At 42.2% G+C, this 17,872-nt stretch overlaps 1 protein-coding gene across 11 annotated transcripts in view; it reads left to right on the forward strand.

Moving 5' to 3' along the window:
* FOXP1 (forkhead box P1) overlaps positions 1–17,872 on the forward strand; it is a 642,114-nt gene that overhangs the window by 537,707 nt on the left and 86,535 nt on the right. The window lies entirely within an intron of this gene.

Consider the following 17,872-nt stretch of genomic DNA (forward strand, 5'->3'; position numbering starts at 1 on the left):
TCGTAAGCAAAGAGTCAGATTTTTCCAGTGTTGCCATTCATTTTACTGTTGATATCCCTGAACCATGAGGAATGCTAGTTATTTGCTGCTACTGGGGAAAAAAGTCACTTATCGCGGTTTACCGTGGTTGTGTCCTTTTGGTTTGCTCACTCAGTACATTTTTTCATGAAGAATCCTGTCAGAACTTCTTAAGGACAGTGTAATAATAAAAACCAGTTGATCCTGTATTGCAGTGGCAATTGCCGTACTATCTGTGATTGCCATTATACTTGTCCATGTGAACATGCACCCAGGTATAGTTCCTTGTATAGCCAAATGGTGGAGCAGACACTTGAATTATCCCATTCGTCTAACTTGCGTACTTTGACATGATCCAAACATTTCACAGGCTCTGGTATGGGTACACACTGCTTCCTTGTGGTACATGGCAAGCCACATCTCCAGAGGCAACTCTGAAGTTGGCTGGGTATAACTATTTTTTGTGGTACAGTATTTGTTTTCTTTCTGCTGTGTATCCGCCAGCATTATCTTGGTGAACAAGCAATGGCAGACTACAGTGGGTCCTCTTTATCCATGGGTTTGGAATGCTCCTTGGAATGCCTCCCAAGAGGTCCCTGAGAGGCACTTCTGATTTCAGCCTTTTGAGGCACAATGAGGCCATACATTACCTCTCTGCACCTCAGAACACATCTGGATGTGACCAGAAGGTAACCTCTGACTGCAACCGGACTATACTAAGACTGGATCTCTGTGTCCGTGTGGGGGTGGTGCTGTCACCACTGCCTGGGAACAGATTCCCCATGGATATTGAAGTCCAACCTGTACATACATACTGAGAAGCCTGCGCAATTGCACACCATGGTGAGTGGGTTGGTTCATTCTAGCCAAAGTGGTGAGTAGTCTTTGACTGTCCTCAGTGGAGGTGCCCTGAGTGCCTCTCCTGAGCACAGGCAGCACCCATGCTGTCCTGTTTCAGAGCAGGGGTGGGAAGTGAGCAGGGGGGGCTGTTTCATGGAGATGACCACAATTGTAGGTTGCCAAGCACATCAGTCAACTGTTGACGCATGAAGAGAGAGTTCTGTAACAGAGGCTCAGATGTAACAAACGGGGCAGAATCTGTACAGTATAGTTTGACAGTTTTCATAGTTTTCTTTTGCTTAGTTTTCATAGTTTTCTTTTACAGTATCATAGTTTTCTTTTGCTTATGATAATTTCGATTTCTGCTCACCAGAGCCCCAGTCTTCCTGGTGGCAGGCATCAGCATTCCCAGCCCCTTCACCATCCCTGCTAAAACAGGCTCCAGTCATTTCCACCAGCTCTGGGAGGGAAGGTTGCAGTAAAAGTTTTAAGTGTAAAATACGTTGATTGTGGCTTCATGGGCAAGACAAGCCCTAGGCTTTCCCTCCATCCAGGTTTGGAGCTGGGTTAGTGAGGTTGGTTTGTATAACCTGGTACAACTGCTGAGATGATCTCCCGCTTACCTTTCCACCTGAAGGGAGCACGTAGTTGTTGTTGATAAAGGGCTAAGGTTGCAACCCTGTGCACACCTTAAATTTCATTGAGCACAGTGGATCTTTACTTATGAATAAACATGTTTTGGATTACACTGAAGGGAAGCAGAAATTTTCTCTGTTATCACAGGGAGAGGCCAGTTTATGCCTTCATTTCTGGGTTTTCTTGTTTAGGTTTTTAACCATAACATTGGGTTAGAAATGCTGCCCCTAAAAGTTTCAAGGCATTTCAGAAAGAACTTATTGGGCAGCATGCAGAACTGGTTTCAAAAGGAGTGGCCCAAGGAGCCTTGATGCAGCTATGGAGTTCCCTGTAAGGGCCAGGAAATGAGCTCCACACAGACAGTACAGCCCTAATATATGAGTCTGTCTTGAGAAATACCTTGTCCTCTTTGAAATTTTATAGACTAAACATTGAAAGGGAATTGATTGTTTTGCTTTCTCCCTTTGCTCTTTAATATTTAGGTGAATGAATTTGTTTTTCTTCTGGCCATAGTGTTTCCTAGTTGAGTGATTTGAAAGTATGTTGGTAAGGCAAGCGCATAAGCACATCTTGTGCCTTTCTTGCATGAAGAAAACAAAGCTGTCATATATAGATGTAGAATACATAAGAACACTAAAAAAATCAAGCTATTATCATATATAGTGTCTGTTACTTATACTGGGAGGACTTGGTCCTGTTTTTGTTGCTGTACACTTGTACGTGTCTGTCAAATGAAATATGTTTGTTGTAGCACCAGAAGACAGTGTTTCTGTGGAAGATGAGACATATTAAAAACTACTTTGGCTTCTTCCAACTTATAGCAAAAGGGGAGATAATTGTTTGTTTCTTTCTGTGTATGTGTTTTTCCTTTTGCCTAAAACCCTAAATACATACAGGCCCAATTCCAGTGATCTAACAAACCACAAGTCATTGAATTACGCCAATGAGCCCAGGCCAGCAGTCCTTTACCATCGTGCATTCAGCTAAATCGGGTACCCAAACCCCGGCCCCGGGGCCACTTGTGGCCTTCAGGGACTCCCAATCTGGCCTGCAGGGAGCCCCCAGTCTCCAATGAACCTCTGGCCCTCCAGAGACTTGCTGGAGCCCATGCTGACCCGATGCAACTGTTCTCACCATGAGGGTGACTGTTCAACCTTTCGCATGAGCTGTGGGAAGAGAGCTGCTTGCTGTTTGACATCTGTGATGCAGCCTTGCTTTGTGAAAGGCCTTTTATAGGCCTTGTGCTATTGCAAGACCTTCATTCATTTATATGAGTTCCATCTCTATTCATTTATGTAAATATATTCAAATTTTATTCCCGGCCCCCGACACAGTGTCAGAGAGATGATGTGGCCCTCCTGCCAAAAAGTTTGGACACCCCTGAGCTAAATGAAAGAGTTCACTGATTTATAAACTTTTAAAATTGCAGTTTCCCATGATATCTGAAATGGACAACTGGTTTAATATCCTGATTTGTTGGGATCACTTAAACCACAGTTCTCTTGTGAATGTCATGGGAAACTGTGGTTAAGAAACCAGAAGTTTTGCATTGGGCTGAATCAGTGATTCCCAAACTGTGAGCCTCCTTCCTGTGAAGCTGCAGAGACCAGCCACAGGAGCCACTGAATCCTTGTGAAAACTCACTGCCCTGTACAGTGTATAAGGATTGTAGCTTTCACAAGAGCTGTGGCCAGTCTGTCAAGGGAGCTGCCAGTCGAAAAAGTTTAGGAACCACTGGGCTAGATATACGAGGGAAAAGGGAGGATGAAAGATGAAATTTTGGTTTTTGGATCACCTGAATCAACAATAGTGGAAAAGGTCTTTCAGTTATACGTAGATGCGGGTTCTGGACACCTTGTTACAAATATGCATTTGGTTATGTTCTTTTGGATTTCTTTACATTCTGTAGCTATCCAGCCCCTCTCATAGCATGCAGAATTCCATCTGTTCATCAAAACTGCCTTTGTCTGACACAGCTAGGTTTCCTTCATACAGAGCATTTAATGGACCGTAGTGTATTGGGCTGACCTTTCACAAGTTGAACCGATTAACAAATCTGTTATGATAGTATTTGCCTTCCAGAGGCCTGGATATGGTAAACCTTATTCCTCTTGCTTGCAGAGCACCATCACTAGGGGATGACAATTGCTCTGTAGTCCAGTGGTTTTCAAACTCTCAGGGAATTTGAAAACCACTCTAAGTTCTTGCGGGGAAGGCAGCGGGGGCAGCAGGAAGGCAGCAGCACGATTCCCAGGATTGCGCTGCTTAGGGGGCTGTAGGGGCTTGGCTGGACTTACCAGAGCCTCCTGCAGCCACCCAGGGGTGCAGGAAGCCCTATGCAACCTTCTGCAGGGCTCCCTGAAGCTTTGAAAGCAAAAGCGGGCAATTGCACCCCACCTCCACTAAACCGGAAGTGGAATGTGATTGCTCTACTTCCACTTCTGAAACTTTGGGGAGCCCTGCAGAAGGTCGGGCAGGGCTCCCTGCACCCCCTGGAGGCTGCAGGAGGCTCTGCTAAGTGCAGCCAAGCCCCTGCAGCCCCCTGAGCAGCACAAACCTGGGGATTGCATAGCTGCCTCTCCCTGCCTCCTGGCTGCCCCCAACCCTTAAGGGGAAAGAGACCAGAACCCTGGGGCGTCGCGATGCCCCAGTTTGAAAACCCTTGCTGTAGTCTGCCAAAAGTTAAAGTGCAACAAACAATGAACACAATATATTGGCATGAAACATCAAGGAGCAGGGGAGAGGATAGGTTGACTCCGCTTCTTCCCCCTCCCTTCTGCCTCTTGGACTTGTTGGTAGGCTATTTTCACCAAAAATAGGAGTGGTTCTGTTTGTGGGTGCATTTCTGAATGTGCTGAAAGGGTGCAATCCTAACTAACTTTCCAGCACTGACATAGCTGTGCCAATGTGGCATGCACTTTCTTCTGCAGTGGGGAGGCAGTCAAGGGGCCTCCTCAAGGCGAGGGCATGTTTGTTACCTTGCCTTAGGGCTGCATTGTGGATAGGTCAGTGCTGGAAAACTGGTTAGGATTGTGCCCTAAGAAAGACAGCACCAACTGTCGGTGGTGGTGGGTGTTACGCTTTCATCAGCTGCCCCTTGCTTGCTCCCAGTGTGGATAGCCAAGAAGACCAGACCTTCTCACATTGGTTTATAGAGGGCAAAGGTGATCTGTGGTAGGTTCTGTTGTACAGAGTTAGTTGTCCATTGTGGCCATCTTGTGCAGTCCAGTGGTTCTGTCAATGACCTTCAGATTGCAGTGGAAATTGCAGGTGTTCAATTCTTATGCAGAATTGCAGTGTAAGCACTGAGACCTTCTTGGATTTGCTGTTAGTGAACTGTTTCTCATCATATTGAAATATATAGTTATTTGGGGGGGGGATTCACTGTGAATATATACAGAGTGAGAGAGCTCGTACATTGTCACTTTGGAGCCCAATACATTTGCACATACTCATTTGAAGCGGAGACTTGCTTTGTAAATTCTAAACCACTGACAAAATATTGCCTCTTAGATTTTGCCCCTAAAACATGTTATTCTTTTTAAGTTCCATATATAATAACTGTCATTCCTTTCCACTTTGCAATGCCCCAAAATATAGTGGATTAAAAAGAATTTGCTTCAGAAGAAAACTTGAAAACAAACTTTGGTGAAAATTTCTATATTATATGAGGCTAATACTGATCATGCAGCCTTAAACTCTAATGAAATTCATGAAAGTGCCCAATATAATTGATTATAATGTTCACTCAAATGATTCTTAACAATCCTATTCACATCCAACAAAATAAAAAGGTAAATGGCTCAGCATTAAAGAGGGCACAAAGGATGGGTTGCTTCTCTTCCTTTCTCTTTGGTGTATTTGAGTTTGGCACCATCAATTTGCAGCAATGTGATTGAATTACCTCTTTGTTCATAAGAAGAGCAGGAGAATATGGCGAGGAACACTGACTGAGGCACTTAAGGTTTCCGTTGCTATCTTGTCAGGCTGTGTGGTGCCTGCCTAGATGTCATATGACACATAAAACTCTGCTTGTTTAGATGCTTTTCAGCAGCTTTCTCTCTCTGAAAAAAGAGAGTATTTGCCTGCATTCTCAAGTATCCAGAACAGCAGACTAACGCATGCAAAGAAAAAACTCTAGGAAAATGGTATGTGTATGTTTGAAGTGGTGGAATAATTTTACAAGGCAACAAGCTGGTGTAATGTGATGCTATAAGGGTCCAGTTTTGTGTGCCGTGATGAAAAATAACCTAACACCCAAGTCATCTTGTCAGAATAAGACATATGTCCCAAACAAAGGTGAGATTGGAAGTATTTCAAATTCTTAAGTACCATAAGCAGATATTCAGGAGTCTGAAATGTCTCAGGGCATTTATTTTGCAGAATTATTCTGAATACAGGATCAACTGTAAGAATCCCATTTCATTTTAAGGAAATTCTGGGTTCTTATTGCCTGCTTTGAGTTTTTGGGAAAAGCAGTTTATAAAGATTTTAAACAATGTATTTTCATTTTCAAAGTGAGGCCAAATACTAGCTGTTAAAGGTGGCACCTCTGAAAGAACTTGTGGCATGCAGCATTCATATCATATTGGCAGATTTAGAGAAAATATCACCTTTTTCTCCTTGCTTTCACTTTCTTCCGAAAAAAGTTCATACTGCTGGCTAGTTGTAAAGCTGCATTATCAGACCCTTGCAGGGAGCAGTGATTCCCTGCATGGGAGGCACTGGAGGCCAGAAGTGAGATCTAAAACCAGTTAGATGGACCAGGAAGTTCCATCTAAAATGTGTGTTTCTTGAAAGAGAGTACCGTTTATGATTGTAAAAATCCCCTTGAGGGATTTAGAAATGCCTGCCTATGTATTATTATTATTATTATTATTATTATTATTATTATTATTATTATTATTATTATTATTATTATTATTATTATTATTATTAACAGTATTTATATACCGTTTTTCAACTAAAAGTTCACAAAGCGGTTTACAGAGAAAAATCAAATAACTAAACCGCCTTGAATAAAGTCAGAAGAGTAATCCACTGACCAGAAAGGCAGTATATAAATACCGAGTTGTTGTTGTTGTTATTCAGATGCTATCCCAGGGGAAAGAGTTAGTATAAATGCTGCTGAAAGCTGTGACGCATGTCTTGGAAAACAAAAAGAACTGTGCTACTGTCTTTACCAAATACAAAAGTACAAATACAAAGTACAAAAGTACAAATGCAAATACAAAATACCAAATACAAAAATACAAAATACAAAAAACAAATACATGGTATGTTACCATAGGGTATAGATGCCTTGTTCAGATTTTGCGTTTCAGTCTTGGTTCTTTTGTTGGTTCCTTTGAGGCCTGTGTAGTGACCTCTTCTGTCCCAGTTAGTTCAACACAACCAGTCTTGAGCAAATGGAAATTACATTTAGGCAAGTGAATGAACCAGCTGAGGCTCAGAGCTGGTAGGGTTGTTGGATGGAGAAAGATACTAGAGACATGGGGGGTTGGTTGGGAAGACATCTACATTCAACACAAAGAACATTGGGGGTTGTTATATTACTCTGCCCTTTGGAGTCTCTGATTCAGAGCTGTTGCTGAATCTTGATGCAGTTAGCAGAGCTGACTGTAGGGCTGGGTTTTTTTTTACTACGCACCCCCTGTTCATCATTGAGTGACAAGCGTATGAACTTCCACTTAAGTTCCAACTACACAGTTGCTCCATGTTGAAGCGAAATTTTTGTGATATACTGTACAATACAGTACGACTATGCCTCCAGATTGCAGCAGGGTTAAACTGTGACACCAAACTTAATGGCTATTCATTAAACAGTGACCAAAGTTACATAAGCAAGCAGTACAATTATAAACGCAATCCAAACTTGTGTCCTGGACCAGTGAAGCAGCAGCTTTGCCGATGGAAAGTATCGCAAATGTGCTCTAACGTGCAAGTAAGTAGTACTGGCAGAGCAGCCTGTGCTGCCCTTCCAGCACTGAATTCAGAATTCCTGGCTGCCAGCACAGACGGGTAAGGTGCCCAGCAGTGCAAGAGCATGGGGAGGGTGGCAGGGAGGCAGGGAAGGGATGTTTCTGGATGGGGGTAACAAAGGGTGGATCAGGCCTGCCACATCCTAACCTCCTTTTCAGGCCAACCAGCCCTACACAGGGCCACTTACATTTCTGACAGCTATATAACTGGTGGAGATCCAAGTAGCCCCATTACTGAACACTACTCAGTAGTGGAACGTTACTCAGGGTAAGGGGGAAAATACAACCTTATCCTGAGGAGACCTCCTGCTGACTTGGCACTGAATACAGCACAGGCCATGTGGCCTGGCTGCCCTAACATTAGTTAGGATTGGGCTGAATTTCTAAGAGGGGGTGTTGTATTTTGTGGTGTTTGCAAATAATATCTAGGGTAACTTCTATGTGCTATAAACCTCATTGTTTTCAGTTTGCTGAAAGGTAGGATATGGGAATGATTAAGTGTCACGTTTGCATCAACAATATCTGTTGCAGCAGTACATACCAATGTCAAAATATTTTGTGGCATGCTAAAGCCGATTCAGACTGGAGTATTATTTGTCCTGTCTATATGGCTAGTCCTGGCTATACATACCCTTTGTTTAGTGACAGGAATAGGTACCCAGAAGCAGAACAGACAGTTAATTGGCTAGTGTTGTGCCTCCACCCCATGTTCTCTCTCCTACATATCTGCCTGCAAATTGTCTTGCTTCTATGAGAACTGATTTGAATTCAGTCATCTGTTCCTTTCCTATCAGAAGTATATTAATTGGTCACACAAATTGGGTTATTTTGGAATAGTTGGCCTATTTATAGGATGTAGAAAATACGATTCACAAGGTGGACCACCAGTGGTGCACATACTATTGGTAGAGAAACACTTCTAGAACTCTTGAGAGCTGGCGTATCATCTCCCTCTGTTCAAGGGGGCAATATTTAGTCTATGCCAGGGGTGTCCAAAGTTTTTGGTAGAAGGGCCACATCATCTCTCTGACACTGTGTCGGGGGCCAGGGGAAAAAAAGAATTAATTTACATTTAAAATTTGAATACGTTTACATAAGTATACATAAATGAATATATTAAAGATGAACTTATATGAATGAATGAAGGTCTTGCAATAGCTCAAGCCTATAAAAGACCTTGCACAAAGCAAGGCTGGCCTTTCCTTTGCTGCTGCTACTGCATCACGGATGTGAAACAGCAAGCAGTGGAGAAAGCCCTCATCCCACAGCTCACGCGATAGTTCAGACAGTCGCCCTCACGCTGATAGCAGTTGCATCGGGCCAATGTGGTCTCCAACAGATCTCCAGAGGGCCAGAGACTCATTGGAAACTGGGGGCTCCCTGAGGGCCGCATTGAGAGGCCTTGAGGGCCTCATGTGGCCCCAGGGCCGGGGTTTGGGTACTCCTGGTCTATGCATTCCTCACAGAATTTTGTAAGCAGAGAACAATTCTCTGCACTAAAGAGCTTACTGTCTGATTCTGCTGAGTCTGTTTTGGGAGACACAGTATAAGAAGGCAACAATAGGAATGTGTGCAAAAACAGTATTTCTACCCTTTCATTCCTCTACTAAAAGCAGATGCCCAAGGCGGCTTACATTTTATAGAGTTAAAAATAAAAATGCAATATAACATAGAGTTAAAAAAAAATTCAGGCTGTTTTGGTCAGGGATGAGAAAGAAAACCATGGAAAAGGTGAATTTTTAGAAGGTGTTTGAAAGAAAAGAAAGTTCCCAGTTGTTTTTAAATGAAGATAGTGCCATGATATCTGCCTCAAATTTAAAAAATATATAAATTTTTTTTTTAAATGACGCTTACTATAGTAATGATCAGTGACAGAAAGCTGTATATTTTTCCTAGGGAGGTGATGCAATTCCATATACAAATACTGAGTTAGTGCTTAAATTTCCTTTTGTTTTTTTGCCTTCAAATGGATCGTGCGTCTTTCTCCCCCTCCCCTTTGCACCCGGGTTTTGTAAGAAGCAGTGGTTGCAGCAGCAGCAGCAGCAGCTCTGGGGCTTAGTGCACAGCAATCTGTTAAGGAGATAAATAATCTGCTTTGGCATGACACTCCTACTCTCCTCTTTAATTTGTCTTACACAAGGAAAATTATAATTAAATCATTCAGGGTAAACCCTTGAGCATCGAGAGGAGGAAAAAAAAACACACTTTGGTAAAGATTGCCAGTGGAGACCAACTTCCCTGTTTTGCTGCGTGGAGACATTTATCAATATTCAACACCATTAAAAGGAGAACATCTTTGTGCAATTTGTGAGGCGGATGCCAAAGCTCAAATCAAGGCTTGTTAAGATCCTTTTCCCTGTGCAGTCGCGGGCATTCAGCACTGTTAGCATTCTTCTCTGACGGCGTGTTTCCATGCTTGGATTTTGCTCAGACAATTTAATAATGTTTGTTGTGCTGATTATATACATACGTATAAATTCATTCCGTGCAATAATGCCTACCTCAGTCATTCTTGCCCTAAGGGAAGTGCTTAGCTATAGATACTTGTTTTTGCTAAGAATAAGCAAAAGTGAGACCATTAACCCGCATGCAAAGCGTTTATCAGCTTTTATCAGCATTTGGTTCTCTACAACAGAAGTGCTTCACTGGTAGCAAGGCGGTAAATAAGAAGCTGCAATCCATATTTCAGAAGTTTAAACATGTGGGCCCTGGTATCCACAGCAGTTCTGTTTCTGAACCTCATGTGGTTATGTGAAACCATGGATACTGGGGACACCCCACCCCTGCATGCCCCTCACCTCCAGAGGGTATTCCACAGAGATCGCACACCCCTGCCCATGGCCTCTGTGGACCTCAGAATGACTGCTTAAAGGAAAAAGAAATGACTTCCAAATTTAACAAAAAACCAGAAGTGATGTTTTTAATGCCTTGTAAGGCATAGGAAGGTCTGGGGAAACCCTCCAGGGAGGGGCGCAGGGGCCCTTCTGCATCTGCAGATAAGTCAATCCGCGGAAGTGGGGGCTCCCTGTATTACTTTTCTCAGATATGAGAGATGCTCTGCCATTTTTATTTAAATAAATGACTGACATGAATTCTGTATGTATATACAAATAAACACACATAAACCAGTAGGCCCATCTGCCCCGCAGAGGCAGCCCATCTGTGATGCAAGTTGAGAACTTTGTGGCAGGTGAATTTGGGGAGACTGTGAGTTGGGATGGACATCCTTCACCTATCTGCCACTTCCTGAAGCAGCAGGCTGGGGCAGATGGGCGCAGGGCTTCCCACCTGCCAATTCACCGCCCTTCCCATTTCTCCTGACATTAACCTGAACAGGATCCAATTAATGACAACAATAATACCAAAATTGTCAATCTGTAATAAATAAATAATAAATAATAATGTCCCTTAATACCCCAGATACAAGGGACCCCTTGTGTCTGGATGTACTTCCCTAAAAGGTAGACTGGCGCCAGCATAGCCAGCATAGCCACAAGCACTAAAGCGAATTCAGTATAAACCATGTAACTCACAGGTACGTGAAAATCAGGTGGGAAAGAGAGGAGACAGAACTATGTGCTGGAGTATTTATATGAGAGCTGGTGTAAGGTAGTGGCTGAGACTGAGTGGTGAATCAGAACTTCCCTGATTCAAATCTCACCTCTGCCATGTATTCATAAGTGGGTTTTGGGAAGCCCCTCAAACTCAGCTACCCTGCTTCAATATGGGGATCAGCATTTGCCAAAAGGGAGCAGACACTCCCTGCTCCTACCCATTGCACAAGAAATGGACAATTACAGGAGACACATATGGTAATCCTGAGGTTGGGGTAGAGAGATGAGACCAAGATGCAGCATCAGCATCAATACATTGCTTACCTTTGTGGGGTGCACTGTGCTTACTTCCCTGTTGGAGTGGTGGATTATGTGAATTGCCCAGAATCTCCCATGTCAGCTAGACCGTTTGACCATATTGAGGCTCTAAGAGTTGACAACTGAGCAAGTCGTAAACCAGCCATATTTATTTGCGTAGCCTGAGATTTTCTTTCCCAGGTGCAGAAATTAGGGAGATCCAAGCCATCCCTTAGACTCCATGCTAATGAATAAACCTCCTTCCCCTGACCTCCCTTAGCATTCAAATCCCCAAGTAAAAGCATAGGAGAGCTAGGGCACATACTGTCTATGTGGATTAGAGATTCTTGGTGGTGATTTGTGTATGGAATCCTCCTGGGGCAGAGTCCCTTCAATAAGCATTTTGAGGAGACAATCTTGCCTTGCATGTTTTAAGGGGCAAGAGGTTGTTGGTGCAAAATGCTTTCTTTGTGCACCCTGCCCTTTCCCCATGGTTCCCATCACCAAAGTTCCCCTTGGAGAACAGGCCCCTTTGAGAACAGGTATACAAGTCCCTGGTCCGCCCTGTATACCCTGTGCCACACATCTGATAATCAGATCTGTAATCTCCCTGGCAGGGGATTAATATTGGGTTTGGTGTGTTGTGACTGGCTGCCAAATACAGTCTGTCATAAGTAGGTGGGGTGGGAGTAGCAGGAGGTGCAATGTTCTGCTATTTTTCCCTTCCCCATTGTTCCCTACTCTTACCTTTGTCCATTGTGTCATTGGCATAGCATTTCTTTTCTTTTTTTACTTTGGGAGCAAGCCTGTTGTCTGAAGAGGGGTTTGGATATGATGTGCATCATCTTCTCCTTATCCCTTCCATGTCATGTCCCAGTCTCCTCCCTGTTTTGGTCTCTCCACTGGCAGGGTTCCTCTAGAATCAATGCTATGTCTGAGTTACAACAGTCTAGCAGTTTGAGACATGCTGGCATCCTTCAGAAGTTGGACTTCCATGCTGACGGAGCTGTCATTGTGCCAGTGTACATGGGGATACACTGGCATATCTGAGGGTTAAGATTGAGCCTTTAATCAGTCTGCCAATATTTGTGCATTTCATGTAAGTGCACTAAACTCCTATAGCCAATATATTAATATATATTAGATACAGGACAAACCAGCATAGATGACTTTTGGGGGATGCCATAGATACATACCTAGTTCAGGGTCTGCCCGTCTTCTGTAATGTGTTTAGAATGCAAAGCATTGCCCTGGTTCCCATGTCCAGCAGGCACCTGATGATTGCAGGCCTGAGGAGAGTTGCAAAGATAATAAAGTGCAATTATTGAATGAGTAATTTTAAATGCCTTTTAAGGGGAATTGATTCAGCAGTTAGCTAGACATAAATTGCACCTCCTTGTAATAAAATATTTAGAGGAGTCTTCAAATATCGTAACATGATGATAAACACCTTTTAGGACATGCCTCTTGTGTCTTTCTTGTACAGTATATAGCAAGACTTAGTAATCCTAAGGGTAGTTCTGCAAAGTGGTGACTGAAAACATCTCATGAGCTTCACCCCCTGGTTTTGAAACCTTTTTTCACCATATTGTCTCATAGTCTTGCTACTTATCTGTCCTATACACATCATGAAATTGGGCCAAGTCTGCCTCTTGTTTGACAGATCCAGTAGTGGGCAAAACATTATCTGGCAGGGAATGAGCCCTCCCAATACCAGCAGCCGTATCCTACCAAGCATGGTCTCTTGTTCAAATCCTGTAGAAGCCTTCTTTCATGGTGTGAACATGTCTTGGGAGCAGTGATGTGGTCGAACAAATGTCATCCTTGTTAACGCTGAGGAAATGACTGTTCTTTGCTTGTTGCTTTTTTTTCCTGAGTTGAGACATCTGGAGTTGAGCATCTACTTGTATCTGCTAAGCCAGTGATTTTCAACCACTGTGCAGCAGCACACTGCTGTGCCATGAATGGTCCACAGGTACGGGGGACCACAGGTGGGGGAGGGTCATTTATTCAGAGCCACTGGAGAAGTGAGCCCCACGCTGACAGTGAGTTATGCCTCGTCAATTGTGAGAAAACTGACAGTGTGCCTTGACAATTATCAGAATATTGACGGTGTGCCTTGACAATTTTAGCACGTTGTCAGTGTGCTGTAAGATTTTAAAAAGTTGAAAATCGCTGCACTAGGCCTTCGTTGCTAATTTCTGAGAAGTTTTAAAAAGCTTTTTAAAAAAATCATTTATATTTATATTTTTAATCACGAAAGCTGCAGACCTCTGCATACTTACCTGAGAGTAAGCCCCACTGAACAGAGTGGGACTTAGTTTTGAGTAAATGTACATTGGGTTGTGCTGTAATTTTATAATGCAACATACGTACTTTTCCTTGGGCTTGCCCTTTAGCATGGCAATCGTTTCTCTGAAGAACTCCAGCAAATTAGTTATACCTGACCTCTTTCTCATTGGTTCATGTTGAAGATCTTTAATCACATTAAACTTCCTGGTATATTCCCATGTTAAATCCTGAGAAATTATTCCTTTTCACTACCCATCCCCCTCCAGGTCACATCCTCAGGTGCTGTTAAGCTAACTGGCCTGTAATTGCTTGTTGCATCACATGGGCATTCTTTGAATAAAGGTGTTAGGTTTGTCACTTCATAGTTGTCAGGAAGCTGGCCTGATAGTAGGGAACTTCTGAACCAGAATGGTTCACTGATTTCTGGTCAGATGTAATAATGATCAGTTATACCATTTTGTAGCACTAAACTAGTATATCCAAAGGCACTTTAAATAGATTGGATGAGTCTTGGCAGACATTGAACAGAACTTCTCCAAATTTTAGCATATGTATTGTTTTATGCCTCCATCTGGCCAACAGATATCTGAGTGCTTTGTATGTTGCCACCCTTTTTTTTTTGCCACCAAGATACTTACATGTGTCTCTAATATAACTTTGTGGTGTTTTTGAATGCTGGTTGCTGATGTCTTTCTGTTAAATTTTTATTTAATTCTGCAACCAAAGTTGTAAACAAGCATTGCTGTCAAAGTGCCTTGAGTCTGATTATATGCCTTTCCCTCCCCACTACTACATTTCATAGTCACGATTCAGCCATAGAATCCCATTGCTTTCAACGCTAGAGATATATGCATGTTCTTAACCCATTCAATGAAATCAGTGGAATGTCAAATTGCTTAAGCTGAATTGTGACTAGGAAATTCGACCATTGTAAAAGTATGGAAAGTGGTATTTGTCTCTTTCTGTGCCCTGGATTTTTTTTTTTCATGGGATGTGTCAGAAATGTTAACTGTTCAAAAAGAGCAGGCCTGCTAAAGAAACAGAATAACCTCTAAATCTGGATTGAGTATGAGTAATAATTATACAAATGTCAGGAAATGGAGAACATAGTTTAAATTGCCTCATGGATATAATTTAAAATCTTCTCAAAAATGAATCATTTAGCAGGATAGTGTTGCATGTTCTGTTTTAAGATGCTATCCTGCCCCTGTAGAAATTAATGATAAAAGTCCCAATGGGACAGGACTAACGCCTTAACCTTTAACATACCAACTACAAGGAATGAGCCATTCCTAAGCAGTATAGGCATTGTATACGTTGTAGAAGAGTTTAACAGAGGGAACAGATTTTAAGTTATTTCGTATCTGAGGTAAAAGGACTTGGTTTTTCTTCAGTTAGAATGCTAATTTTATAACATTTCTTTAATTCAGGTTTTTTTTTGAGTTTCAGTATTTCTGAGAGTAAAGTTTGAAGATGGGTTTCTTTCCAGTTTTATCTGAAAAGTTGTGATTGTAACCTGGCACTCACTTTCTTCCCATTTGCCCCAAAAGTTAGTAAGTGGCATACAAGGGGAAATGGGGAAAAATACAAGGGAAGTATTATCTTGAAAGTTATTTTTTTCTGTTTAGTCTAGCAGTTCCCAAACTGGTGGGTGGCAACCCACCAGCCAGGGAAGCCCTGTCTTTGCCCCATTAAGGTGCGGGGCGATCTAGAAGGCAGATGCCAGAAACAAAGGAGGTATATGTGTACAGGTGGGGCTTCGGTATCTGCGAGGGATCCGTTTTCAGACACACACACACACACACACACACACACACACACACACACACATCCTCCTGGATACCGAAAACCCTGGATAACAAAATCTGCAGTTTCAACCCCTTCAAAGCTTCCTGGACCTCCTAATATGCCCTATGAGGCATTAGAAATGTCACTTCCCATTTCCTTCCAGAAGCCCAAGTAGCATTTTTTCAGCCTTTTCAACCATTCTGACCTCTGATGGACTCGGGCTGAGTCTTAGAGCAAAAAAAAATAAAAAATTGTGTTTTTTTTTTTTAAATCAGAAGTGACATTTTTAATGCCTTATTAGGCATTAGGAGGCCCAGGGAAGACAAGAACGGGAAGTCCTGTTCCTTGGTATCCACGGTTTCAAATAACAGAACCCCCATGGATACCGGGGCATGCCTGCACTCATTTCTTAGAGTAAACCTCCACTTAGTTGTGCCATATCAAGGTTTTAATAACGACCCAATGTTATAATGTACTGCCATACTTCCTTATTGAATTATTAGGAACTATTGCTAAATGAGACCCAAACTGATTGCTGTTTACAGGAATAGCAATTGAAAGATACTATCTGCAAATTTTATACTAGACAAAATGAGTTTATACAAAGGCATCTGGAATAAGAAAAGCAACTTGTGTCATAAAGTATATTTTCATAAAAGGAATGAGCCTACCAAAGGAAAAATGCTTATGTGTGTTGTCTTTTCAGGTTGGTGTAAACAAAGGAGAGAACTACTCCTCTGGGAAAGTGTTTGAGGGACGGAGAGACTTAACGCAGATTTTCTTGTAAACTAAATTTCACTGTATGTCTCTTCACATGCGCATTTTAAGATAACATTATGTTGGCTCCTTAAATGCCATTTCAAATCCAGAGCACAATTTTCTACAGCACAGGTGGTGCTAATATAGGACAGTCCCCTAGGCACTTGTCGCCAAGAGTTGTACAGCTTGTTCTGTGTCTGCATCCATATGGCAATCTGTCCCATTCACAGAAAGACATTGTAGTTGTGCCTGTGGGTGCTATGGTCAATGTAGTGTGAAAAGTAGATTTTAAACTCACAGCGGTCTATGTTATGCACTTCATTTTATTGCAGAGTCCAAGTTGTGTGTGTAATTCTTAAATCACCAAGCAAATCCCTGCATTTTTTACTGGTTATTTCACACACACACACACACACACACACACACACACACACACACACCCTTCCATTCTTTCTCCATGTGCATGTATCTAATCACGGTTACTTCAGCAGATGCAGTTATTTTTCCTAGTGTGTGGTTGCCTGGAAAGGAGCCTCTGTTTAAAGCCAAACTAGGGAGGTGAGGGATAGCTCTTTATTCACAACTCTGTTCATTCACATTTAGAGAGAGGGTAGGAAACAGTAATTTTAAGATCACAAGGTTTGTGTAACACATTTTTTCATGTAAAAATTAAATCCTGTCCACCTTTCTCTGTATACATGACACACATAGCCAGCCTTATTGCATCTGGTTTGACCCTTAAACTGTCAGTTAATTCCTCTTAAAGCCTAACAGTAGCCAGAAAGTTGTGGTATTTTTCTACATTTCTAGCTGGGGGTTAAGTCTGGTACAGATGTATGCCTCCTATATACCTTGCTCTATAAATACAAACATAGCTGAGAAAGTTGAGTGTGGATGATGCTGTTGTCATTGAATCAGAGCCATATAACTCCTTCATGGTAGATGCTGTTCCTTAACCACAATTGCCAGTAGTCCCAGAGATGCCAAGCACGCTTCTGTAGAAGTAGTTTTTCTTGGAATCAATGAAAACAAATCCCAAGGAGACATCATTAGGATTGGTATGACAAGCTGCAGTGACAAACTTGACCTTTTTTTTTCCATGATGGAGAAGGGACATTTTGTATTTTGGTTTTTTCCCTTCACCTCATATTCAGCTTTGATCTGTGATCTCCAAAAATCTCTAGATTGAGTCTTGGTATCCAGTGATGAAACTCTTTGTAGGGTCTGACACAGATCTGTCTGTGGAATCAAAAAAACGCCAAGACAAAGGGGTTTCTTAATGAAGAACCTGAAGGCTGTATTTATTTATTTTTTTAAAAGGAAATCAGGCTAAAGAAAAGGTTTTAAAAATTGACGAAACTGTAGAACTGGATGGGATGCTTCTGTAACCTACATTACTACTTTCATGCCAAATGTTGTTCTATGTTTGTATGATTATTGTTATGCTGTTTGGATAAACACAAACAAATAGAAAAGCACGGCATCTGCAATAGCATATGATATTTACACTACCTGTATGATTCAGCTGGTTTTCCTGGGGAAACAGAGAGGCTTGTGTCCTATGGAATTTGAGTGCTTTTTATAATGTGCAAATGAAGGAAAGCATGTCACACACCTGCTTGGATGTGGTGGCTTTGCTGACAGTTCTCTCCTTTAGTGTGCAACTGTGAAAGGTGGGGTACAAGGCTGGGTAGCTTTGCAGGAGGA

The sequence above is a fragment of the Tiliqua scincoides genome, chromosome 2 (assembly GCF_035046505.1).
Source record: "Tiliqua scincoides isolate rTilSci1 chromosome 2, rTilSci1.hap2, whole genome shotgun sequence".
NCBI lineage: Eukaryota > Metazoa > Chordata > Lepidosauria > Squamata > Scincidae > Tiliqua > Tiliqua scincoides.